The 27,829-nt window shown below is 43.7% G+C and overlaps 1 protein-coding gene across 2 annotated transcripts in view; it reads right to left on the bottom strand.

The window, feature by feature from the left end:
* The window catches only part of LOC142698202 (protein kinase C delta type-like), a 329,486-nt gene that overhangs the window by 211,179 nt on the left and 90,478 nt on the right, over positions 1–27,829 (bottom strand). For both annotated transcript variants that reach the window (XR_012865729.1, XR_012865730.1), the window contains exon 2: positions 26,746–26,821. The gene's annotated coding sequence lies outside the window, so the exon portion shown is untranslated. The remainder of the gene's footprint in view (positions 1–26,745; positions 26,822–27,829) is intronic.

Genomic DNA, 27,829 nt, shown 5'->3' with positions numbered 1-27,829 from the left:
TCGGGGCCAATGACAGCGAGCGGCGGAGTCAGCCTAATTATATATTCACTGCAAGTCTCTGCACACGTGTCTCCAATCAGTCTATGACCTATTATGAGAGGAGTAGAGGGCCAAGCCTCCTCCTCTGTTGACAGACGGACGGCACTAGCAATCACTGGCTCAACAGAGCAAGCAGGAAACTTGGACCGCAAGCTACTACAGGAGGAGGCACGTTGGATCCACCGTCTGGGATCCCTTAGCCCTGGTGGTCTGAATGAGGGATTTACTTTTGCGGCTTTTCTGTGAACCCTACATTTAATTTATAGACTGGGGGTAATCTCTAGTCACGACGATCACTTTTTCAACCACATTGTCAAATGAACTCTTAGTTATCTGCCCTACCATATATGTTCTCGTATAAATACATAAAGACATTTGCGCATTTTGTGAATTTTCTACGCTAGTAAACTGTTGTAGAAAGGTTAATATATTCCCCCCAAAGGCTACAGACCGTAATACAATATCTTAATGTAAGGATGTGTACACTTAATTGTGCAGCAACGCTTGTTGTCTCCATTCTATGTCAGTGTGGGAAGTAGATGTCCGGCCTTATGATTTTGTGATATGTGATAGACCCAGAATCCCAATCACCAAACCAAAGAATGCAAAATAAAGACACAAAACATTATAATTGGGTGTTAAATGGTCAAAACTTTTATTATATTATATGACCAAACCCAAAATGGCAAACCTCCCACTCACGAAGAGTCACCCTCCAGCACGCAGGAAAGGAAAAACCCCCTGTGGGGGAAACCTCTAGGGAAACCATGGCTGGAGGATTGCCCTTCCTCTGGGCTTAGAAGGTGCCAAAATATCATTTGTAACAGAATTTGTACGTTTTCTCAGATTTTCAAGGAAAGACAATACAATGAACGAACGACATAAAACACATAAATCGGCTGATCTGGTTGGCTAGGCGGATGTCTCTCTTCCTGGGCACCCATTAAAATGAATGGGTGATCCACGGATGAGACGGGTCCTCCAGATGCCTCCTTGTAGCACCTGTCTCCGCTCTGGCTAATAGAGGGGGATCTCCTGCTGGAAACCCCCCTCTATTACAGACAACCCGTATGAAGAGGATGGCATCACTGTGATGAAGAAGTGGTCTGGGGTGAAGGGTTTCCCTGCTAGAACCTCCAAATTACATCAGGTCGGTATTGGTGGGGAAGTCAAGCTCAAGGTCCTCAGTCCCATCCAATATGGCGCTGAACGTGGCAGTAAAACCTTCTAATATGGAATCTTCTTTATGTCATAAACATTTGTATTTATGACATCAGCACCTTCATCATCATTACTACAGGAATTTATTACCACTGCACAACTCATACATTGTGACGTCACCCACAGTGGTCTGAAGTGTTAACCCTTTAATGACTGGCAGTGTACTTACCACAGAGGCCATAAAGCTGAATAGAACATATCAGCGGCCATAAAGGAAAAGGGATAATGCAGGGAGCATCTCCGCACAAGAACTATCCATGACAAAGGGTTGTCCAGGATGAGAGAACTTGTCTGCTTTCTCCAAAAACCAGCACCACACCTGTCCATAGGTTGTGTGTGGTACTACAGCTCATTACCATTCACTTCAATGGAGCTAACCTGCAATACCAGATACAACCTGTGGATAGGTGTGGTGCTGTATTTGGAAGAAAGCAGCCATATTTTTCTAATCGTGCACAGCTCCTGTTAGAAATAGTTCAAAAAAAGTGGGGGGAGAAGGAGAAGAAGGGGAGAGGGAAAGAAGAAATTAAAAAAAGGGAAAAAGAGGAACTCAGAGGTAAAAGAAATCAAACTAGACTGAAAGGAGTCTGCTGGAGGTGCCAGATGGAAAGACAGATTTCTGCCATGGGGACCAGATTAGTTGAAATGTATCTTGAAGGGGGGCTTCAGAGAGTGGGTTTTAACCCCTTCCTGCCCTATGAAGTGCTGTTGCATTGAAAAACTATGCAGTTCATCTTCGAATGCAGCGTCACAAAAACAAATTATTTAGTAAAAAATAAAACTATATAAATTTGGTATCCCCCTGCTCTGCCATTACGGAAGCCGATTAGGCCCCGCCAGAAGGGGAAGCCTAATCGGCTTGCTGTCTAATACATTGCACTACGTAGGTAGTTCAATGTATTAGAAGAAACATCAGACAGTTGGAACTTCAAGTCCCCTAGTGGAACGTGAAAAAAGTGTAAAAGAAAGTATAAAAAAGTGTAAAAGAAAGTGAAAAAAATAAAAGTTTGAAAACAATAAAAGTTTCAAGTAATAAAATAAAACACAATTGCCCTTTTTCTCTTATCAAGTCCTTTATTATTGAAAAAAATAAATAAACCATACGTATTTGGCATCGCCGCGACCGTAACGACCTGAGGTATCAAAATATTATATTATTTATTGCACGCGGTGAACAGCGTAAAAAAACCCGTAAAAAACTATACCTGAGTTTCTGTTTTTTGGTCACTTTGCCCTACAAATATTGGAATAAAAAGTGATCAAAAAGTCGCACGTATCCAAAAATGGTACCTATAAAAACTATAGCTCGTCCCGAAAAAAACAAGCCCTCATACAGCTCCGGCGACAAAAATATTAAAACGTTATGGTTCTCACAACTTGGCGACAGAAAAAATACATTCTTTTTACAAAAGTAATTTTATTGTGCAAAAAGTTGTAAAACATAAAAAAGTTCTATAAATGAGGTATCGCCGGAATCGTACTGACCCGCAGAATAAAGGTAACATGTAGTTTATAACGCATGGTGAACACTGTATGAAAAAAACTAAATAAGCTGTGCCAGAATTGCGTTTTTTTGTTTACCTGGCCTCCCAAAAAATAGGATAAAAGGTGATCAAAAAGTCGCATGTACCCCAAAATGGTACCAATAATCGCTACAGCTCGTCCCGCAACAAAACAGCCCTCATATCACTACGTCTATGAAAAAATAAAATTAGTTAAGGCTCCAATAAGTCAGGAAATAAAAAAATATGCAGTTGTGCCCGAGGGGAACATTTCTTCTGTTTCAAGAGGCGATTTATCAAGGACCTAAAATTAGGGAACCAGGAAGGGGAGAGCCCAAACATATCCGCTGGAAGCGAGGGTGCCCGTATTATACCAGGACAACACTTCACAGCAAAATTCCCCAAACTGCAAAGGTGCGGAGTGTGGACCAAAAGGGGGATAAGAAAGGACGCCATATATCAGTGCGACACCGGCCTGTGCAGAAAGGATTGTGTCACAGCGTAACACACATCTATGGATTATTTTATTATTACCCCATTATTATACCCCCTGACTATGCCCCTTATATACTCTGCCCCGCTTACATGTACCCCCACATTATAAACGGAAACACCAGTAAGACTCCAAACAAATATAGAATCTGGGTTTATATTTAGGGGTCTGGTCTGGGGTCTCCATTGATTTAGGGGTCTAGTCTGGGGTCTGCATTTATTTAAGGGTCTGGTCTGGGGTCTGTATTCATTTAGGGGTCTGGTCTGGGGTCTGTATTTATTTAGGGGCCTGGTCTGTGGTCTGCATTTATTTAGGGGTCTGGTCTAGGGTCTGTATTTATTTAGGGGTCTGGTCTGGGCTCTGTAATTATTTAGGGGTGTGGTCTGCATTGATTTAGGGGTCTGGTCTGGGGTCTGTATTCATTTAGGGGTCTAGTCTTTGGTCTGTATTTATTTAGGGGTCTGGTCTGGGGTCTGTATTTATTTAGCGGTCCGGTCTGCGGTCTGTGTTTATTTAGGGGTCTGGTCTGGGGTCTGCATTTATTTAGGGGTCTAGTTTGGGGTCTGCATTTATTTAGGGGTCCGGTCTGGGGTCTGTATTCATTTATGGGTCTAGTCTTTGGTCTGTATTTATTTAGGGGTCTGGTCTGGGGTCTGCATTTATTTAGGGGTCTAGTCTGGGGTCTGTATTTCGGGGTCCGGTCTGGGGTCTGTATTTATTTAGGGGTCCGGTCTGGGGTCTGCATTAACTTAGGGGTCTGGTCTGGGGTTTGTATTTATTAAGGGCACTAATCTGGGGTCTGTGTTTATTTAGGGGTCTGGTCTGGGGTCTGCATTTATTTAGGGGTCTAGTTTGGGGTCTGCATTTATTTAGGGGTCCGGGCTGGGGTCTGTATTTATTTAGGGGTCTGGTCTGGGGTCTGTATTTATTAAGGGGTCTAGTCTGGGGTCTGTATTTTTTTTATGGGTCTGGTCTGGGGTCTTCATTTATTTAGGGGTCCGGTCTGTGGTCGGCATTGATTTAGGTGTCTGGTCTGGGGTCTGTAAATATTTAGGGGTCTGGTCTGTGGTCTGCATTCATTTAGGGGTCTAGTCTGGGGTCTGCATTTATTTAGGGGTCTGGTTTGGAGTCTGTATTTATTTAGGGGTCTGGTCTGGGGTCTGCATTTATTTAGGGGTCTGGTCTAGGGTCTGTATTTATTTAGGGGTCTGGTCTGGGCTCTGTAATTATTTAGGGGTGTGGTCTGCATTGATTTAGGGGTCTGGTCTGGGGTCTGTATTCATTTAGGGGTCTAGTCTTTGGTCTGTATTTATTTAGGGGTCTGGTCTGGGGTCTGTATTTATTTAGCGGTCCGGTCTGCGGTCTGTGTTTATTTAGGGGTCTGGTCTGGGGTCTGCATTTATTTAGGGGTCTAGTTTGGGGTCTGCATTTATTTAGGGTTCCGGTCTGGGGTCTGTATTCATTTATGGGTCTAGTCTTTGGTCTGTATTTATTTAGGGGTCTGGTCTGGGGTCTGCATTTATTTAGGGGTCTAGTCTGGGGTCTGTATTTCGGGGTCCGGTCTGGGGTCTGTATTTATTTAGGGGTCTGGTCTGGGGTTTGTATTTATTAAGGGCACTAATCTGGGGTCTGTGTTTATTTAGGGGTCTGGTATGGGGTCTGCATTTATTTAGGGGTCTAGTTTGGGGTCTGCATTTATTTAGGGGTCCGGTCTGGGGTCTGTATTTATTTAGGGGTCTGGTGTCTGTATTTATTAAGGGGTCTAGTCTGGGGTCTGTATTTTTTTTATGGGTCTGGTCTGGGGTCTTCATTTATTTAGGGGTCCGGTCTGTGGTCGGCATTGATTTAGGTGTCTGGTCTGGGGTCTGTAAATATTTAGGGGTCTGGTCTGTGGTCTGCATTCATTTAGGGGTCTAGTCTGGGGTCTGCATTTATTTAGGGGTCTGGTTTGGAGTCTGTATTTATTTAGGGGTCTGGTCTGGGGTCTGCATTTATTTAGGGGTCTAGTCTGGGGTCTGTATTTATTTAGGGGTCCGGTCTGAGTTCTGCATTAATTTGGGTGTCTGGTCTGGGGTCTGTATTTATTAAGGGGTCTAGTCTGGGGTCTGTATTTATTTAGGGGTCTGGTCTGGGGTCTGTATTTATTTAGGGGTCCGTTCTGGGGTCTGTATTTATTTAGGGGTCTGGTCTGGGGTCTGCATTGATTTAGGGGCCTAGTCTGGGGTCTGTATTTATTTAGCGGTCCGGTCTGGGGTCTGTATTTATTTAGGGGTCTAGTTTGGGGTCTGCATTTATTTAGGGGTCTGGTCTGGGGTCTGTATTTATTTAGGGGTCTAGTCTGGGGTCTGTATTTATTAAGGGGTCTAATCTGGGGTCTGTATTTTTTTTATGGGTCTGGTCTGGGGTCTTCATTTATTTAGGGGTCCGGTCTGTGGTCGGCATTGATTTAGGTGTCTGGTCTGGGGTCTGTAAATATTTAGGGGTCTGGTCTGTGGTCTGCATTCATTTAGGGGTCTGGTCTGGGGTCTGTATTTATTTAGGGGTCTGGTCTGGGGTCTGAATTTATTTAGGGGTCTACTCTGGGGTCTGTATTTATTTAGGGGTCTGGTCTGGGGTCTGTATTTATTTAGGGGTCCGTTCTGGGGTCTGTATTTATTTAGGGGTCTGGTCTGGGGTCTGCATTGATTTAGGGGCCTAGTCTGGGGTCTGTATTTATTTAGCGGTCCGGTCTGGGGTCTGTATTTATTTAGGGGTCTAGTTTGGGGTCTGCATTTATTTAGGGGTCTGGTCTGGGGTCTGTATTTATTTAGGGGTCTAGTCTGGGGTCTGTATTTATTAAGGGGTCTAATCTGGGGTCTGTATTTTTTTTATGGGTCTGGTCTGGGGTCTTCATTTATTTAGGGGTCCGGTCTGTGGTCGGCATTGATTTAGGTGTCTGGTCTGGGGTCTGTAAATATTTAGGGGTCTGGTCTGTGGTCTGCATTCATTTAGGGGTCTGGTCTGGGGTCTGTATTTATTTAGGGGTCTGGTCTGGGGTCTGAATTTATTTAGGGGTCTACTCTGGGGTCTGTATTTATTTAGGGGTCTGGTCTGGGGTCTGTATTTATTTAGGGGTCCGTTCTGGGGTCTGTATTTATTTAGGGGTCTGGTCTGGGGTCTGCATTGATTTAGGGGCCTAGTCTGGGGTCTGTATTTATTTAGCGGTCCGGTCTGGGGTCTGTATTTATTTAGGGGTCTAGTTTGGGGTCTGCATTTATTTAGGGGTCTGGTCTGGGGTCTGTATTTATTTAGGGGTCTAGTCTGGGGTCTGTATTTATTAAGGGGTCTAATCTGGGGTCTGTATTTTTTTTATGGGTCTGGTCTGGGGTCTTCATTTATTTAGGGGTCCGGTCTGTGGTCGGCATTGATTTAGGTGTCTGGTCTGGGGTCTGTAAATATTTAGGGGTCTGGTCTGTGGTCTGCATTCATTTAGGGGTCTGGTCTGGGGTCTGTATTAATTTAGGGGTCTGGTCTGGGGTCTGAATTTATTTAGGGGTCTACTCTGGGGTCTGTATTTATTTAGGGGTCCGGTCTGCGGTCTGTGTTTATTTAGGGGTCTGGTCTCTGCATTTATTTAGGGGTCTAGTTTGGGGTCTGCATTTATTTAGGGGTCCGGTCTGGGGTCTGTATTTATTTAGGGGTCTAGTCTGGGGTCTATATTTATTTAGCGGTCCGGTCTGCGGTCTGTGTTTATTTAGGGGTCTGGTGTCTGCATTTATTTAGGGGTCTAGTTTGGGGTCTGCATTTATTTAGGGGTCCGGTCTGGGGTCTGTATTTATTTAGGGGTCTACTCTGGGGTCTGTATTTATTAAGGGGTCTAGTCTGGGGTCTGTATTTTTTTTATGGGTCTGGTCTGGGGTCTTCATTTATTTAGGGGTCCGGTCTGTGGTCGGCATTGATTTAGGTGTCTGGTCTGGGGTCTGTATTTATTTAGGGGTCTGGTCTGGGGTCTGCATTTATTTAGGGGTCTAGTCTGGGGTCTGTATTTATTTAGGGGTCCGGTCTGGGTTCTGCATTAATTTGGGTGTCTGGTCTGGGGTCTGTATTTATTAAGGGGTCTAGTCTGGGGTCTGTATTTATTTAGGGGTCCGGTCTGGGTTCTGCATTAATTTGGGTGTCTGGTCTGGGGTCTGTATTTATTAAGGGCACTAGTCTGGGGTCTGTATTTATTTAGCGGTCCGGTCTGGGGTCTGTATTTATTTAGGTGTCTAGTCTGGGGTCTGTATTTATTTAGGGGTCCGGTCTGGGGTCTGTATTTATTAAGGGCACTAGTCTGGGATCTGTATTTATTTAGGGGTCCGGTCTGGGGTCTGTATTTATTTAGGGGTCTAGTCTGGGGTCTGTATTTATTAAGGGGTCTAGTCTGGGGTCTGTATTTTTTTATGGGTCTGGTCTGGGGTCTTCATTTATTTAGGGGTCCGGTCTGTGGTCGGCATTGATTTAGGTGTCCGGTCTGGGGTCTGTAAATATTTAGGGGTCTGGTCTGTGGTCTGCATTCATTTAGGGGTCTGGTCTGGGGTCTGTATTTATTTAGGGGTCTGGTCTGGGGTCTGCATTTATTTTGGGTTCTAGTCTGGGGTCTGTATTTATTTAGCGGTCTGGTCTGGGGTCTGCATTTATTTTGGGTTCTAGTCTGTGGTCTGCATTCATTTAGGGGTCTGGTCTGGGGTCTGTATTTATTTAGGGGTTTGGTCTGGGGTCTGTATTTATTTAGGGGTCTAGTCTGGGGTCTGTATTTATTTAGGGGTCCGGTCTGTGGTCTGCATTCATTTAGGGGTCTGGTCTGGGGTCTGTAATTATTTAGGGGTCTGGTCTGGGGTCTGCATTTATTTAGGGGTCTAGTCTGGGGCCTGTATTTATTTAGGGGTCTGGTCTGGGGTCTGCATTTATTTAGGGGTCTGGTCTGGGTTCTGCATTAATTTTGGTGTCTGGTCTGGGGTCTGTATTTATTAAGGGGTCTAGTCTGGGGTCTGTATTTATTTAGGGGTCCGGTCTGGGGTCTGCATTTATTTAGGGGTCTAGTCTGGGGTCTGTATTTATTTAGGGGTCCAGTCTGGGGTCTGTATTTATTTAGGGGTCCGGTCTGGGGTCTGTATTTATTTAGGGGTCTGATCTGGGGTCTGTAATTATTTAGGGGTCTGGTTTGTGATTTGCATGGATTTACGGGTCTGGTCTGGGGTCTGTATTTATTTAGGGGTCTGGTCTGGGGTCTGTATTTATTTAGGGGTCTAGTCTGGGGTCTGTATTTATTTAGGGGTCCGGTCTGTGGTCTGCATTGATTTAGGGGTCTGGTCTGGTGTCTGTATTTATTTAGGGGTCTGGTCTGGGTTCTGTATTTATTTAGGGGTCTGGTCTGGGGTCTGTATTCATTTAGAGGTCTAGTCTTGTATCTGTATTTATTTAGGGGTCTGGTCTGTGGTCGGCATTGATTTAGGTGTCTGGTCTGGGGTCTGTAAATATTTAGGGGTCTGGTCTGTGGTCTGCATTAATTTAGGGGTCTGGTCTGTGGTCTGTATTTATTTAGAAGTCTGGTCTGGGGTCTGCATTTATTTAGGGGTCTAGTCTGGGGTCTGTATTTATTTAGGGGTCCGGTCTGTGTTCTGCATTAATTTGGGTGTCTGGGGTCTGTATTTATTAAGGGGTCTAGTCTGGGGTCTGTATTTATTTAGGGGTCTGGTCTGGGGTCTGCATTTATTTAGGGGTCTAGTCTGGGGTCTGTATTTATTTAGGGTTCCGGTCTGGGGTCTGTATTTATTTAGGGGTCTGATTTGGGGTCTGTAATTATTTAGGGGTCTGGTTTGTGATTTGCATGGATTTAGGGGTCTGGTCTGGGGTCTGTAATTATTTAGGGGTCTAGTCTGGGGTCTGTATTTATTTAGGGGTCTGGTCTGGGGTCTGCATTTATTTAGGGGTCTAGTCTTTGGTCTGTATTTATTTAGGGGTCCGGTCTGGGGTCTGTATTTATTTAGGGGTCTGATCTGGGGTCTGTAATTATTTAGGGGTCTGGTTTGTGATTTGCATGGATTTAGGGGTCTGGTCTGGGGTCTGTATTTATTTAGGGGTCTGGTCTGGGGTCTGTATTTATTTAGGGGTCTAGTCTGGGGTCTGTATTTATTTAGGGGTCCGGTCTGTGGTCTGCATTGATTTAGGGGTCTGGTCTGGTGTCTGTATTTATTTAGGGGTCTGGTCTGGGTTCTGTATTTATTTAGGGGTCTGGTCTGGGGTCTGTATTCATTTAGAGGTCTAGTCTTGTATCTGTATTTATTTAGGGGTCTGGTCTGTGGTCGGCATTGATTTAGGTGTCTGGTCTGGGGTCTGTAAATATTTAGGGGTCTGGTCTGTGGTCTGCATTCATTTAGGGGTCTGGTCTGTGGTCTGTATTTATTTAGGGGTCTGGTCTGGGGTCTGCATTTATTTAGGGGTCTAGTCTGGGGTCTGTATTTATTTAGGGGTCCGGTCTGGGTTCTGCATTAATTTGGGTGTCTGGGGTCTGTATTTATTAAGGGGTCTAGTCTGGGGTCTGTATTTATTTAGGGGTCCGGTCTGGGGTCTGCATTTATTTAGGGGTCTAGTCTGGGGTCTGTATTTATTTAGGGTTCCGGTCTGGGGTCTGTATTTATTTAGGGGTCTGATCTGGGGTCTGTAATTATTTAGGGGTCTGGTTTGTGATTTGCATGGATTTAGGGGTCTGTTCTGGGGTCTGTATTTATTTAGGGGTCTAGTCTGGGGTCTGTATTTATTTAGGGGTCTGGTCTGGGGTCTGCATTTATTTAGGGGTCTGATCTGGGGTCTGTATTTATTTAGGGGTCTGGTCTGGGGTCTGCATTTATTTAGGGGTCTGATCTGGGGTCTGTATTTATTTAGGGGTCCGGTCTGTGGTCTGCATTGATTTAGGGGTCTGGTCTGGTGTCTGTATTTATTTAGGGGTCTGGTCTGGGTTCTGTATTTATTTAGGGGTCTGGTCTGGGGTCTGTATTCATTTAGAGGTCTAGTCTTGTATCTGTATTTATTTAGGGGTCTGGTCTGTGGTCGGCATTGATTTAGGTGTCTGGTCTGGGGTCTGTAAATATTTAGGGGTCTGGTCTGTGGTCTGCATTCATTTAGGGGTCTGGTCTGTGGTCTGTATTTATTTAGGGGTCTGGTCTGGGGTCTGCATTTATTTAGGGGTCTAGTCTGGGGTCTGTATTTATTTAGGGGTCCGGTCTGGGTTCTGCATTAATTTGGGTGTCTGGGGTCTGTATTTATTAAGGGGTCTAGTCTGGGGTCTGTATTTATTTAGGGGTCCGGTCTGGGGTCTGCATTTATTTAGGGGTCTAGTCTGGGGTCTGTATTTATTTAGGGTTCCGGTCTGGGGTCTGTATTTATTTAGGGGTCTGATCTGGGGTCTGTAATTATTTAGGGGTCTGGTTTGTGATTTGCATGGATTTAGGGGTCTGTTCTGGGGTCTGTATTTATTTAGGGGTCTAGTCTGGGGTCTGTATTTATTTAGGGGTCTGGTCTGGGGTCTGCATTTATTTAGGGGTCTGATCTGGGGTCTGTATTTATTTAGGGGTCTGGTCTGGGGTCTGCATTTATTTAGGGGTCTGATCTGGGGTCTGTATTTATTTAGGGGTCTGGTCTGGGGTCTATTCATTTAGTGCTCTAGTCTTTGGTCTGTATTTATTTAGGGGTCTGGTCTGGGTTCTGTAATTATTTAGGGGTTTGGTCTAGGGTCTGTATTTATTTAGGGGTCTGTTTTTGTTTAGGGAGGTCTGGGGATTATAATAGTTTTGTAGGTCTCTCTGTATTTTCTCTAAAAATATTGAATAAAGCCCTATTTGACAACACCATCACAAAGGAGCTTTACGAAGCACTTACACCAGTTGAACCGACAATCCAAACCCTCTACTTACTACCTAAAGTCCATAAAGACTCTAAGATTCCTCCAGGAAGGCCCATCATATCAGGTAGGGGTAATATGACAGAAAAAACCTGTAAATTTATTGACTATAATTTAAAGGGATTTGTCGAGTGCTTACCATCATACGTACGAGACACAGCAGATCTTCTGCAATGGGTTGACAGAATCAATAGAGGATGATATGTTGTTAGTCACTTTGCGACGTTGAGTCGCTATACACCAGTATACGTCATGCTGACGTACTCAAAGCAGCTGAATTCTTTCTCAACACAGGAAACATGGAAACTAATTTCTCTAAGTTTATACTTACCTTACTTGAATTCGCCCTTATTCACAACTTTTTCATTTTTAACGGCTCCAGGGAACGGCAATGGGGGCGGCCTGTGCACCCTCATATGCCAATTTGTTCCTCGGGCTGTGGGAGAGGGATCTTTTCCAGGGTGGGCAGGGTGTCTCAATGGACCAGGTCATATTTTGGGCCCGGTATATTGATGACATCCTGCTCATCTGGAAAGATACGCCGGCATCACTTGCGACTTTTATACATGACTTGAACAAAAATGACTTCAATATCAAGTTAACCTATGATTCTGATAAACATCAAGCAGAATTTTTGGACATTAAACTATTACGGGACTCTAATGGTTTCCTCCAAACTGATGTATTCCGTAAAACCACTGCGGTAAACTCTTTTCTTCATGCTTCTTCTTCTCACCCCAAACAGACTATACGGGCAGTACCAACAGGCCAATTCTTGAGGATCAGAAGGATTTGTTCCTCTACTGAGGTCTTTGAAAAACAAGCCTATGACCTCACTAATCGTTTTCTGGCCCGCGGATATAGCAAAAGATTGATCAAAAAAGCGTACTATCGTGCCAAAAGTACTCCGAGAGAGAATCTTTTATTCCCTAAACCGAAAAGCCAGTCTGAAGTACAGGTAAGATTTACAACAAACTACCAATCACGCTGGTTTCAAATGAAGGGAATAATTAAACTATTTTGGCCCATTTTACTCACAGACCCCACAATAGAAAAATATATCACCAAGTACCCAAGTATCTCTGCGAGACGATCACAAAACCTCAAAGACTATCTTGTCAAGAGCTGCTATCAACGTAATGACTTGAAGTTCCCATTTGGTACTAGGGGCCCAAAATGGGGCTCTTAGAGCATGTGGAAGTTGTGTTGCGTGCCCCAACATTGAGAGGGCGACCTCTTTTTCTGATTCAGCAGGTAAGAAAACCTTTACCATTACGCATTCAATTTCGTGTTCAACAAAAGCAGTAGTTTACTATGCTACATGCCATGCCCCAAAATATATATTGGTCTCACCTCCAGAGAATTTAAGATCCGGGTTAGAGAACATGTAAGAGACATCATGGGAGCGGGGGCCATTGAAACATTAGAAACTTTAAAAGCTGTAGCCAGACACTTTAAGACACACCATGCATGTGACCCGACGAAATTGAAAGTTAGGGGCATTGATTGCATCGAACCAAATATTCGTAAAGGCGATATATAAAAAAAACTGGCTCAGTGTGAATCAAAGTGGATCTGGACTCTGGGGACTCTGCGTCCACTTGGACTAAATGAAAATGTGAATTTTGCTCCATTTCTCTGACCATTGACCTCCAGTGGGTCACTCTTTATAACATAAATGTACGTTGTATATATTTTATTTTAATTTGTATTGTTATTAATTTGCCCTCCATTTTTCAGTTTCTCTACAGATAGTTGTGTCGCTACTTTATTGGGTGACCTCGGAAGTACGAATATTTATATGAAGACATGTGGCTAATATAGCGAATAATGACTCATATAACAATAATATGCATATTGATCCATTTTGGTTATATGATTGCATAGAAATATACATTTATTTGATTAAATGCACTAAATGTATTTTATGACCATTTTTATTATATATAGCTTATACATGCGTATATTTTATGCATCTGTTGTATATATTTCTATTATTCTTTGTTTCCACATTGGTTACATGCTTTTCACCTTTTATTCACACACACAGTCATGTTTGGAATATCTTTCTGTACCATGTACGTATACTTTTTTCTTCACTAATGTCATTTCTCTTCTATTTATATTTTTATTCGTTTTTGCACTTGCATATTTATTTATATGTCTAAATATGCATATCTATACATGTCACTTAATATATATAGATTTTATATTTTTCATGATATATAGTTATATTTTTTTGTATATACATAGTTTTGTGTACACTTATACTATATGAATTCACATAACCAATTTTATACATAGGTTCTACTCACTTTTTTATCACACATAAAAACATACAACATATAATGTTTTACCAATTTCGGGTCACTTTATTTCATATCACCATCATACATAATATAAATATATTTTTAATCTATTTATTTTTATGCATTTATTTCTCAATGATGTGCTTGACATATAACCATGATCGATGATAGAATTATAGTTCATAACGCCATCGCCATACTGTCAGTTTGGTACTTCATCCAATGTATAAATCAATACTATGTCTTTTGTTGCGACATCGTCCAGTCAGGCTAATCTGTATCCATACCCACCTATATATCCAGGCATGTACAGCTGTGCGCTTACGCCAGGGGGAGTGACTGGGCTATCTCGTGGCTCGTGCGTCTATATCCCAGTGGGCGGGGCCTCGCGACGTCAGCCGTCATCGATCCCCCGCCCACCTGGATGGCGCGTGGCCAGGAGTGTGCCGTCGGCCATCTTTAGACCTGGCGCATGACACCAGTACGAGCTAACACATTGCCTGGATGAGTAACGCCCCTATCATGCCTGATTGGATGCTGTGCATGTAAATGGAGGGTCCCACTGGAGAGACGCCACCCCCGGACGAAGGCATTTTGCCGAAACGCGCGTGGGATGTGACGTCTCTGGTTGTGCTAAGTGAGCCACATGGGTAGGTTACTTGTTTACTCATCTCTTGATCTTGCTTGTCTATGTTCTGTTACTACGCACTGACCATTATACCCAGTCACCTGCATATATATGATTGCTGTACTGCCGTTCACATGCTGATCAGCTGGATCATTTTGACATGTGCGCCTGACATCCAGTACTTTGAGTGTTGGATTGTATCTCTCAATACCCATGCCGGTTACCAAGTGCTTACATTTTGCTCTCTGCACAGAGGGACGTCCTGTTCATGCTTTGCATGACTCATTTTTATTGTTTATGTATTTTGAATAAAGATTGTATTTTTCTATATGAGACTACTGTGTGTTAATTGTACCCCATACCTTGTAGGTGTTTCTTGCTCAAATATCGGGGTCAATACACCAAGATATACTTGCTTTATATATGTTTTTGTCCCTTTATGGTTTACGATTCTATAACTATACATATAGGTTGACATAAACTTTCCTGAATGTACCAATAGGTGATTATTGCAGGTTCCCCTGGCTTGGATTTTGTATAGACATGGTAACCTGTTGTTTGGCCAGCTACAACTCCACTATGGCGGTGCGGCATAGCGGGTCCACATACCCACAGGTCGTGACATGTTCTAACACAGTCTTATACAGTCAGCGATGATTGGAAACTGTCAGTATGTATGGACACAGACCTTTAACCGGTTAAGGACTAGGCTGTTTTACAGCTAAATGACCAGAGCAAATTTAACAATTTTGCTTTGCGCTTCTTTAGATGACTATAACTCTGCAGGTGAATAAAGTTCATCTTTGAATTTTACACTCTTTTTAAAGGACAGATAGGGCTTTGTTTTAGTGGCATTTGTCAGTATATATCATTTTTATTTCTTTCTCTAAAGTGGGCAAAATTGGAAAAAAATGCAAGAATTTAGCAATTGCGTCAGTTTATACCAGCATTTTTCACACACGGTATGGACCACGGACAAAATTAATCTCCTTTCACATTGTTCCACTTCTCCCGTGCATGGGGATACCAAATATGTGGGCCTTATTATCACATAGAGAAGTAGGAGGGCGGACGATAGAAGAAGCTTATTTCACAAATCACTTTTTTTCAAAGCTGGTTTTACAAAACTCAACAGAGTTTCTATAACACGTCCAAAATATCTGCTCTTGAAGCCGAAATCCCAAAATATTCATCTAGGGGTAGAATGGGAATTTATTTTTTGGGGTTTTCTAAAATAAGAAATTGCAGGTTTATGCAAATGGAGCTCTCCAGCAGATGAACTTTAGAGAACATCAAACATGACATCCACCCCCCACCCTTGGAGTAAAATCAGGGGAAAAATAAAAACGTAATGTAGGGCAAATATATTTTCAACGAATTAACTAAAATCTAATAATGCAGAACAGTGTGGTATTTTTTAAAACATGGCTCAATGCACAGGCCTGGTTGTGAGGGACATGAGGGACAGAAATATCGGGAATCTTTGCGGTGCCCGTCTTTTCTGCAGACGCGGCACTTTTTCTGGGGGTTGCTTCTGGTTGGTGTTGGGGGAATCCAACTGATGAAGTGTCTTTCAGTCAGCCGCGTGACATCCTCAGACTGGGGGCATTCTCGGGTGTCCTGAACATCAAATATGAGGCCTTCAATAATTTTTTCCTGGAAATCCAGGTATGTGTCTCTGCCTCTGTTTTTTTTGTAGAGCGCAGATGAGTTGTGGATTTGCCACCTGTAACAGATAAATGGCCACTTTTTTGTACCAGGTTTTAGTTTGGCGTTTTACTAAATAGGGCTGTAAAACCTGGTCGCTTAAATCCACCCCCCCATGTACTTGTTATATTCGGACCCGATCACTGGTTTGTGCTTGTCCGATGTTGCCCCTCTTTCCCTCACTGCCACTGTTCCTGCGGTATGAATCGTGCTTCGCACATACACATCTTTGCGATCCCTGAACTTGACCGCCAGCAATTCCTCGGATGCATAAGCACAGGAGTCCCCCTTTACCATGCGCTTCCCCACTAATTGCTGTGGAAAACCAATTCTGTTTTTGCGCATGGTACCACATGCCCCAGTCCTTGCAGCATGTAAATGCCTAAACGGGCACACTGGAATAAAAATTATCACAGTACAGGTGGTACCCCTTGTGAAGCAGAGGCTGCATTATCTCACACACGATCTTACTGCTGGTGGAAAGATCAGGGGGGCATCCAGGAACATTTATTGTGCGGTCCCGCCCTTCATAAATCCTGAAGGCGGTGGTATATCCTGACCTGCTTTCACACAGTTTGTAGAGCTTAACGCCATATCTTGCCCTTTTGGAAGGTAGATATTGGCGAAAGCTAAGTCTGCCATGAAAGTTGAGGAGGGATTCGTCCACACTTACATTCTGCTCAGGGGTGTAGAGTTGCAGAAATAAATTATTCAGGGAATTTATTAGCGGTCTTATTTTGAACAACCGATCCCGGTTTGCATCGGTACTTGGGGGGGCCTGTGCGTTGTCATTGAAGTGGAGGAACCTCATTATTGTCTCATAACGAGACCTGGGCATTACTGCAGAATACACTGGGGTGGCTTGGGCGGGTCTTGTTGACCAGTAAGACCTAATGGAGGGCTTTTTGACAATACCCATATTTAGGGTGAGCCCCAAAAAAATTTTTTAATTCCTGCAAATTGGTTGGCGTCCAATCTCTGGAATGGGTGGATGAAGGTTTCTGGCTTATATATTGAGTGGCATATAAATTTGTTTCGTGGACAATCTGATTTAGGATGTCGTCCGTTATAAATAAATGGAAGTAATCCATTTGGACAAAATTTGTATTGTCCACGGTTATGCCAGGAGTGGCAGTAAATCCATGGATTCTAGGCCCAAAAGATGGGGCAGGTGCCCATACAAGAGCCTGGACTGGAGGGACAAGGCTGTCCCATGCTACAGCGCTACTTGGCCCTGCGCTTTCATGTTCTGCAGTTTCAACTGCATCAGGGACAACGTCCCCTGAAGATGAACCTGAAGTGACGCTGTCATCGTCACTGCCTAAAACAGGTTCCATCTCGGACGCCATCTCTGATGCGGTCTCCGACTCAGACCACAGCATGGCGTATGCCTCCTCGGCGCTAAACAACTTCCTCGCCATAACGAATAACGTAACTAACACTAACACTAACTAAACAAATTTTTTTTTATTTTTTTTATAAAACACACAAACTAACTGCTATATATATCTACACTACCGCTAACAAAAAAATAAACCGCTATTGCTATATATATTATATATATGTGGATATATATATAATTATATACTCCCTACCTGCCTATTCTAATAGAATAAAAGAAAGGTAGATAGAAAAAAAGATAGATGGATAGATAGATTGTATAGATAGATAGAAATCTATCTATACAGAGAATGTTTTATGAGTGTAACTGTATTTTTTTTTCACAGTATTCTTCTGGCAGCAATTCTCCCGAGTCTCTTCTTCTCCTCAAACTGAAACAATGTTTGAGGAGAAGAAAAGAGGCAGGAGATTTACTGCCAGAAAAGTCAAAATAAAACAAATGTGGTCGCTGTGATAGGTTTTCACAGTGACCACATGTTCAGGGACCATCAGATTGGTCCCGGATACTCTGCCCAGTGCCCAGAGCTGTTGGTAACAGCGTGGGCACAGGGCTGTGTGCACGCGATCGAGTGCACACTGTTTTCTATGCAGAAATGCATGTGATCGCTGTGATTGGTTGTCACAGCGATCACATGTTCAGGGGCCAAAAGATTGACCCCTGACATTCTGCCCAGTGCCCATGGCTGTTAGCAACAGCCAGGGCATAGAGCTGTGTGCACCCGATCACGCGTGCACAGTCTCTGAAGTGAAAGACAGACTTGGGGTATACTAACAATGCTCAGGCAAGGATCAGATGGGTTGGGCCCTTCTTATAGTCCAGGAAAACATGTGTGTTGATGATGGTGATTTCCTACATGTGCGTGAGCTGGCCCTTTAAGAGAGGGCACGAGCGTGCGCGCGCACCCTACGGGACAGAGCAGATCGTAGCAGAAGTGAGCGCTGGCGTCTCCTGGGAAGGAGATGGGAACCAGCGCTCACAGATCCATGGCTGCGGGCGTCAGGTGAGTGGACCCGATGGCCCTGGACGCTACAGTATTCCCCCCTCTTACGCCCCCTCTTCTTGGGACTAGAGCAAGAGGAACTTCTTAACAAGAGCAGAGGCATCAAGGTTCTCCTCCGGCTCCCAGGACCTCTACTCAGGACTAAAGCCTCTCCAGTCCACCAAATAGAAAGTCCTTCCTCCTACCCTCTTGCAGTCCAGGATCTCCCTCACCTCAAACACATCAGAAGAACCGCTGGGAGCAGTTGTGGAAGTGCGCCTGCACCAACATAAGAGGCGTCCACCTCCAAAGAAAACTGTATATATACGTCAGGATGATAGAGGATCGAGGCAGAAGTAAAGGCTTTTTTGAGACTAAAAAATGTGGACTCTGCCTCTGGGGTCCACACCTTGGCGTTCACACCGTTCTTGGTAAGGCTGGAAATAGGAGATGTCAGTGATGAGACGTTTGGGATAAACTGCCGGTAGAAATTGGCAAATCCCAGGAAACGCTGTATGGACCTCAGACCTTGAGGACGTGGCCACTCCAGGACAGCTCTCACTTTCTCAGGATCCATCTTGAGACCTTGATCCGATATGATGTAGCCCAGGAAGTGCAGAGAACTCCTCTCAAAGACGCACTTCTCCAGCTTGGCTATAAATGATTCTCCCTTAATCGTAGTAGAACTTGACGGACATGCCTCCGATGAGTCGTCGGATCTGGGGAGAAAATCAAAATATCATCGAGATAAACAACAACACAGATATAGAGGAGATCTCGGAAGATATCATTAACGAGTTCCTGAAACACTGCAGGAGCGTTACACAGTCCGAAGGGCATCACTACGTATTCATAGTGCCCGTCACGGGTGTTAAATGCCGTCTTCCATTCGTCACCCTGGTGGACCGGAGCGGAAGTGAGATGGGGACCAGCACTCACAGATCCATGGCTGTGGGCGTCAGGAGGTGAGTGGAACCGACGGCCCGCGGCCATAGATGCTACATGTGAGTAAACTCGCTAATATACATTCCCGTCCCCCTTGGTGCTGTTTCTGAGATTTTCATAGATTTGTATAGCGCTGATGAGGAACCGGAAGTCTAGTTGTACAGTCTTCTTTGGTGACGACACGACTCTTCGTCATGTGATCGGCCCCGCTGTACTCTATGTACTCGCTGTACTACTGCTCCTGCAGTATACGGAGCACAGCGCCGCTCTCTGAGAGGTTCCTCTGAGAGGTTCCTGTTGTTTTTCCTTTGCTTTATCCAATGCTAAAAACTAATAATGATTTTTTTTTTTTTATAAATGCAAGCCCCTCAGTTGGAGTCACTGGGACCCAACACTAGAATTTCATCTGATTTGACAGATTATGGCACAATTTTCTATGGGGAACTTATGGTGGTTATTTTGATATTCCCATGCTGTTTTCTGACACAGACCACCTACCTAAACATTGCTACAGACAAATCCACCTCTTCATGGTAAAGGTATTCTCTAATGCCAGTGCTGTCTTACAGCAGGATAATGCCCCCGCCACACTGCAAAAATCGTTCAGGACTGATGTGAGGAACATGACAAAGAGTTCAAGGTGTTGACCTGGCCTCCATATTCTTAATTCAATCGATCATCTATGAGATGTGCTGGAAAAACAAATCCAATCCATGGAGACCCCTACTCACAATTTACAGGACTTAACCCCTTAATGACGAAGCCTAGGTTGGGCCTTAAAGGAACAGTGTCACCAAAAAAAAAATTTCTAACATCAGTTTGATTTTAGTCTTTTATTAAAAACTTTTATATTTATTTGTGTGTTTGTGTTTCACTTTTTTTTTATTTTTACACTTTTTCTTCCCTATGGGGGCTGCCATTTTTTACTCCATTTCTGTATGTGCCGATTAACGACACATACAGACATGTAATATACGGCAGCTCCAGTCCCATAGGGACTGCGAACGGGGCCCGTTCGCAGTCACTATGGTGTACGCCGTCTGTGTGAACGGCGCATGCGCCGCTCCCACACAGTCCAAGTTGAAATGCGCGCCGTCCGGCGCCATTTTACTGTGGACCGGAAGTCGCGGCCGGACAGTAAGATTACTAGTTCCGGTCGCGGCTTCCGGACTTGTGCACATGGAGCAGCGGCAGCAGACGGAGAGGACGGACCGGAGGGAGCGGCGGCGACTGGAGCAGGTAAGTGATTTCTGTGTATGTACGTGTTTTAGTGTGTGTTTACTACTGTATGTAAACCTACTACACTGTGTGTTAGCGCAAAAAATGGTGACACACAGTGTAGGAGGTTAGACCGTTCAAACCCCTCATTTCTCCCGGCACTAGCCAGGATAAAGGGGGGGGGGATTCTGAGAGCTCACTAGAGCGAGTGAGTTTTTCCCAATTTTGCAGCAAAAAGCAATGTGGTTGCTTTACCACATGCAATGCTGCAATTTTGGGAATGGCTCCATTTAGTGACCAGCAATGGGAAATATTATAAATTAGAATCTAATTTATAATATTTCCTGACTCGTGAAAAAAATAAAAAAAATTAGAACAATGTTTAATCACCTATGCACTAATTGTTTATCTAAAAAAAAAAAATACATGTTTTGCTGGCAACACATTCCCTTTAAGGCTCAGAGCCCATTTGTCTAATCTGACATGTGTCACTTTATGTGGTAATAACTTTGGAATGCCTTTATTTATCCAAGTGATTCTGAGACTGTTTTCTGGTGACACATTGAACTTTATGTTAGTGGTAAAATTTGGTTGATACATTCAGTGAAAAACAGAAAAAATTACAGAAAATGTGGTGTAAGGCAGATGGTTATACCACACAAAATAGTTATTAATTAACAATTTGTTTTTTTAAATAAAGGACTTAATATTGAAAAAAGGTTTTTTATACAACTGTTTTTTTTTTGTCTATCTAGGTGACTTGAAGTCAGGAATCCCTGATCGCTATTCTAATACACTGCACTACATGCGTAGTGCAGTGTAAAAGTGCTGTCAGTTACTCACTGACAGCAAACCTAAGGCAGGACAAACTAGGCTTCCGTAGATGACAAACCCGGAGGCCATTGTTAGGCCTCCTGTTGCCATAACATGATGGAATAGAACGTCAAGGAGCAGGAAGGGGTTAAAGGATCTGCTAACGTCTTGGTGCCAGATACCACAGGACACTTTTAAAGATCTTCTGAAATCCATGTCCCAACGGGTCAGAGCTATTATGGCAGCACGAGGAGGACTACACAAGGCAGGTGGTTTTAATGTTATGTCTGGATGGTGTATATGTTAGTAATTCATTTCTATTCATTTGTACATTGATGGAAATTAGGGTATGTTCACACGCAAACTCAAAAATATCTGAAAATACAGAGCTGTTTTCAAGGTTTTCAGCGTTTATTTACGGCCGTTTTTGGAGCTGTTTTCAATATTGTCTAGGAAAAACGGCTCCAAAAGTGGCCCAAGAAGTGACTTGCACTTCTTTTGTGAACATACCCTAAAAAAAGAGTAATTTTTCTGTGCTTTTTATTTTTACAATATATATCAATCACCCTAAATATTGTAATCTTGGGGCCTACATTGCTCCTATGTAAACATGGGAACGCCACCATTCTCACCAGTTTTAAGGCGTAATGTAAGTCTTAGGCCAAAATGTAGTAGTAGTCGAAACGCCAATCCAACCGAGATGGAATATGAAATATCCAAGATAGAAGGGAGTCCCAGGCATAAAATAAGATAAGATAACTTTATTAATCCCCGAAGGGAAATTCCAGTATCACATAAATGGATTCTGGGAAACGGCATCAGGGATCTTTTATTATTAGGTCTCTGTGCAGATTGAGATTCTGGCGTCCAAGGTGAAGATGATGAAGAAGACTAGGTGGTACTGTAGACAAAACAAAAAATAATCAGACCAGACGATAATCACTCAGCAATATACTGGTGCCGAAGCTCCAGCCATGATTTCACAAAAATACTATAGATGTCAGTGATCATACCTGTACTGCTGGTGTTTCTTCTGTACCACAGCTGTTGGTACTTATCTCCTCCTCTTTCTTTGAAAGGCATGGACGCGGCACAAGGGACAGCATGGATTTGTCGGGATCCAATGTGCAATACAAGGCAGATGGAATATGTGAGAACATGGCAGAACGGTGACTTGCTCTCCAATCTCATAGTCCTCTAGGCATATAGTGCAGGACTGGATGTCTTCGTTTTCAGTAAAGGTTCGAGATGGGAGTCTATCAATCTGCCTGCCTCTCCTGCCTCGCCGACGTTGTCTTCTCTGCACAGGTCTGCTGTCTGTGGTCTCTGTTGTCGACTGTTGGTTGGGAAGCAGCTGACTGGTGCTTGGTGTTGGCTCCACCAGCCTGTTAGATGTTTGCTGAGGAGATCTGCTTCCTTCTCTGGACGGCTGCAGGTTTGGTAGCGGCTCACTGGTGCTGGGGTCTTGTGTTGGTTCCTCCAGCCTTTCGGATCTCTCCTGAGTAGTTGATGGAGTAGACCCAGGCTGGGATTCTCCAGGAATTCTGAGCTCGGTCTCACTATTAATACGACGGCCACTTGTCGTTTCAGACTGTTCTATTGGCTCAGGTCGTAATGGGGACCGGCTTCTGTCCGCTCCTTCTTGCTGCAACCTACGGCGCGGTGGAACTTGACCACGTCTTCGTCTCCTGTCGGGGACATTGTCATGGTCTTCATCCTGCTCCACACTCTGACGCCTTCTATGTCCAGATCTTAATCTTCCATCAGCAATGCCTAGATGTGAAACAATGTGTATAACATATATTAATTATGTACAGAAAAAATGTGAAAAAAGATCAATACCAGACATTTCCTATGGACTCGCGTGGCCTTCTTTCTAGAGGAAAGCTCCCATGTTTTTCTAATCTTGGACAACCGTTTTGATACTATGAATATATACACAGTCGAGTCACATTATTATAACTACTACTAATATCCAGAGTAACCGGCGTGTGCAGCACGGACAGCAGTAGACGGGCTGGGAGTGACTCAATAAGGTGCTGGTCAGTGGTCTCATATGTGGAGCCTCGCTGACTCCATACATCCCACATTTACTGGAGGGTGCGTGGGGGAGGATCCATAAAGCGAACAACACGATTGGCGTGGTCCCACAGATGCTCAATTGGGTTCAAGTCTGGAGAAATAGGGGGCCAGGGAAGTACTTGGAAGTCTTGGTCGTGCTCTTCCAACCACTGTCGGGCATTTATAGTCGTGTGACATGTCGCATTGTCTTGCTTTAAGTTTCCATTTGCTCCAGGGAAGACAATCAGCATGTATGGTGGATGTGATCTGTAACAATGGATTCATATCTAAATCGGTTCAGAGCCTTCCATAAAGATGAGTGGCCCAGAGAATACCATGGAAAAATACCCCAGACGCTGACGTCGCCGCCAGCTTTTTCCAGCAATGGTTGTAAAGTCCATCCTTTCGATGAAGCAGAAAACGTGATTTATGGGAGAAGACAACCCTTTGCCAATCATCGGTGCTCTGAGACCAATACTGCCGTGCAAATTGAAGCCATTTTCTCTGATGCACCTTTGTTACATAGGAGCAGTGACCATCCGTCGGGTTCGGAGCCCCATACGCAGTCGGGTTCGCTGAACTGTTGTATTAGACACACGTCTGGTAGCCAACGTTCACCTCTCAAATACATGGCACGTGGTGCTCTGCAGTTTCCATGTCCGTTATTCCCAATGGTGCCATTTGTCCACTCACGATACACTGTCACCACAGCAGCACGCGAACAGTTCACAAACTGCGCTGTTTCAGAAATACTGCCGCCCTTGGTCCGAAAGCCAATAATCATCCCTTTTTGCAACTGAAAAATGGTGCATTTTTTGCGGACGCAAAACGGACACGTTTGTGTGAAACTAGTCTAAATGTATCTGATATAACAAGTTCCACTTACCTTGATTTATCCGGGAACTTTCGTCTATTGCAAGCTGCAAGAGTTCTCGGTAACTCATTGTTCCTTGTAGCAGGCGGCTTGATGTTTAAATTCAGGAACAATGGAAAAACGGGATTCCTCAAATAAGAGGGAATCTACCACGATGTTCAGAAGTTGCACTGGTGTTTAAGTGCTCTGAACAGATGATGTAGTAGTCGCTTTGTAGCACAAATTCGCTCTTTGAAAAACCAAGTGAAGTTTCAGCATCAGCATCAACTCGAGATATGGCACTGATGTGACCGCGCTTGGGGTCCTTAGAACTTCACGCCATTGTGATGTCACTGCTATAGATGCCACACCCTCCATTGTTCTGATGACATCACTGCCTGCAGTGATGTCATAATGCTTACGGTATGTCATAAACGGTCCCCTGCTCTGCATTATACCAATCACTGCAGCAAAGCCTCCAAATAAATAAATAAATAAATATATATTACATTTTTTTATATTTACATATAACAGCTGAAAATCTCTAATATTTGTTTAGTAAATGTTTCTCTATAATTGTTTAGTAAATGTTGTAGCACACAATTCATCTAAGTAAAAGTCTTAGTAACAGATTACCACCATGGAGAGGTGGAAATGTAACTTTATTTTTCTAAAACTAGATGGTTCTGGAGTAAATAAGAATCCTTTATAACCTAAAGAGGTTGTCTGGTATAAGAAACCCATTGTAAATACCCTATTGGGGAATTCTAAGTTAAGAAAGGACAAGTCTCTTATTGATTTCACTGTGTAATGCTTAGTTTCTCCTGTAGTGGCGCTGCAGGGGAATTCAACACTTCTCAAGTTCCATCACAGATTAAATCTGATCGCTGGGGGTCACAATCAGCGACATTAAGCTGCACTATCTGGATGTACAAATGACACTGGATGAGGGCCGTATTGTGACAGACATTTACACCAAACCAACTGACTGAAAATAACTTTTTAATTTTAGCTTTCAACCCAAATCAGCACAAAAATAAAATTTCACAAAGCCAACTACATAGTGATAGAAAAAGCTGCAGAACTTCGCATATAAATGAGACGGATATGTGAGAGGCAGATAGATAGGGCGTGCTCTAGCAAAGTAAAAAATGAGCCCCCCATTACTTTATTTTTCTGATCTCAAATGCCAAGATACAATCCCGTTAGTAAGCCCTAAATATACACCTCCTGCAATGAGCCATAATACAATTGTGGGGATCAGACCTTAACCACTTCCTGCCGCAGCCATTTTGAATTTTTTTATTTTTGTTCTTTCCTCCTCACCTTCCAAAAGCCACAACTTTTTTATTTTTCTGTTGATATATCCATATGAGGGCTTGATTTTTGCAGGACGAGTTGTAGTTTTTCATGGCACCATTTATTGTACTAATGAAATGGGAAACTGAAAGAACTTTCTTTGTGGGGTGAAATAGGAAAAAAGCAGATTTCTCCATTGTTTTTTGGGTTTAGTTTTTATGGAGATCACCGCGCGGTTTTGTTTCGCCATTATCTGAGAGCCATACGTTTTGTTTTCTTTCCGTCGCTGCAGCCGTGTGAGGGCTTGTTTTTTTGTGGCACGAGCTGTCGTTTTTATTGGTTCATGAGACTTTTTGATCATCTTTTATTCCATTGTTTGTGGGAGATGAGATGACCAAAAAACAGTGATTCTGCCCTTGACATTTTTTGTTTGTTTTAATGCATTCACCATGTGGGTTAAATAATGTTATACTGTTATATCTCTGACTTTTACGGACGTGGCAATACAAGTTATGTTAATTTACTTTTTTTACATTGCTTTTTTTTAAACTTTAAATATTTTAACTTTATATATAAATATAAATATATATATATATATATATATATATATATATATATATATATATATATATATATATATATAAACTTAATTTAACTGTATTTTACTTTCTTTACTTGCCCTCTAGGGGACTTAAACCAGCAATCATTGGATCGCTTGCATGATATACTGCAATACTAATGTATTGCAGTATATCGTGTTCTTTACCTGCTCTTATTAAGCCTTGCCAGGGGTGCAAAGATGGCAGACCTGAGGGCCTACATTAGTCCTCCAAGCTGCAATGACAACCATCGGCACCCCGCAATCGCAGGGGGGCAATGGGCTGTCAGAGATGGCCACCCCCATCTTTCTAATGGCTTAGTTACCGCAGTTACTATTGACCTCAGCATCTAAGGGGTTAAACGAGTGGGATCGTAGTAATCTACGATTTCGCTCGTCGCAGTGAACTTTCAGTTGTAACATACAACCAACACCAGCAAATTATGGAGTGACCTCAGTCAGTGACACCACTCCATACTTCCCTCCTGGCCTACACCGTATATATACACGTTGGTTGTCGTGGAAGGGGCTAGGCAGCATTGAAGGGTTATGCTGCTATAAAGCAGATCTTCCCTTACAAAAACTAATGAAGTTTTGGCAACCAAAGGTGCCCCCCTCAGCATCAGAGCCCCATAGCAGCTTCTATGGCTACTAGGGCTATAGTTATGTCCATGTACAGGGGGAAGATTTGACAGTAACACTACAGGTGATGTATTATCACAGTATACATCTAGTATTAGGATAAAATAGAATGACGTACCAGTCCCCAGACATTAGTAGATACGGGTCACTAAGAAAATCATGGTGGTTCCAAGTACCAGGCTCAGGACCAACACCTACAAGAGGAGGAGAGAGAATAAGGAGGTTAAAACGTGGCCAGGTGCGGTGGATTCACTGCTTGTACACAATGCATCTTAAAGGGGTTATGCGGGGACTAAAAGTTATTAGCAGTGTTCTAACTGCATTATGTGATGTCACGGTTTGTGGGTATGTGGACCCACCAGGCCGCACCGCCATAGCAGCGAGGCAGCTGGCCAAACAACAGGGAACCCCAGAAATACATAGTCCCGCACAAGGGTAACCGGATAGTCCAGACAGTGGCCGCAGCTCTGGCACGGATGGAGGTATTTAACACAGGACGTGGCGGATGACACAGGTGCAGTAGACACGACTCCAACTAGTAGGCACAGGAACAAGAAGACAGTACGGGATACAGGAACGGGTAACAGGGCACGGGAACAACTGGAACGGGAAACAGTAAGGGACCATTTGAAAGACAGACTTGGGGTATACTAACAATGCTCAGGCAAGGATCAGATGGGTTGGGCCCTTCTTATAGTCCAGGAAATCATGTGTGTTGATGATGGTGATTTCCTACATGTGCGTGCGCTGGCCCTTTAAGAGCGGGCACGAGCGTGCGCGCGCACCCTACGGGACAGAGCAGATCGTACCAGAAGTGAGCGCTGGCGTCTCCTGGGAAGGAGATGGGAACCAGCGCTCACAGATCCATGGCTGCGGGCGTCAGGTGAGTGGACCCGATGGCCCTGGACGCTACAGTATCCCCCCCTCTTACGCCCCCTCTTCTTGGGACTAGAGCGAGAGAGGAACTTCTTAACAAGAGCAGAGGCATCAAGGTTCTCCTCCGGCTCCCAGGACCTCTCCTCAGGACCAAACCCTCTCTAGTCCACCAAATAGAAAGTCCTTCCTCCTACCCTCTTGCAGTCCAGGATCTCCCTCACCTCGAACACATCAGAAGAACCGCTGGGAGCAGTTGTGGAACAGGAAGTCTTGCTGTAGCAGTTCAGGACCACTGGTTTCAGGAGGGACACATGAAAGGAGTTGGG

Source organism: Rhinoderma darwinii (genome assembly GCF_050947455.1).
Source record: "Rhinoderma darwinii isolate aRhiDar2 chromosome 12 unlocalized genomic scaffold, aRhiDar2.hap1 SUPER_12_unloc_7, whole genome shotgun sequence".
Lineage (NCBI taxonomy): Eukaryota > Metazoa > Chordata > Amphibia > Anura > Rhinodermatidae > Rhinoderma > Rhinoderma darwinii.
This window is presented reverse-complemented; position numbering and strand designations above follow the sequence as displayed.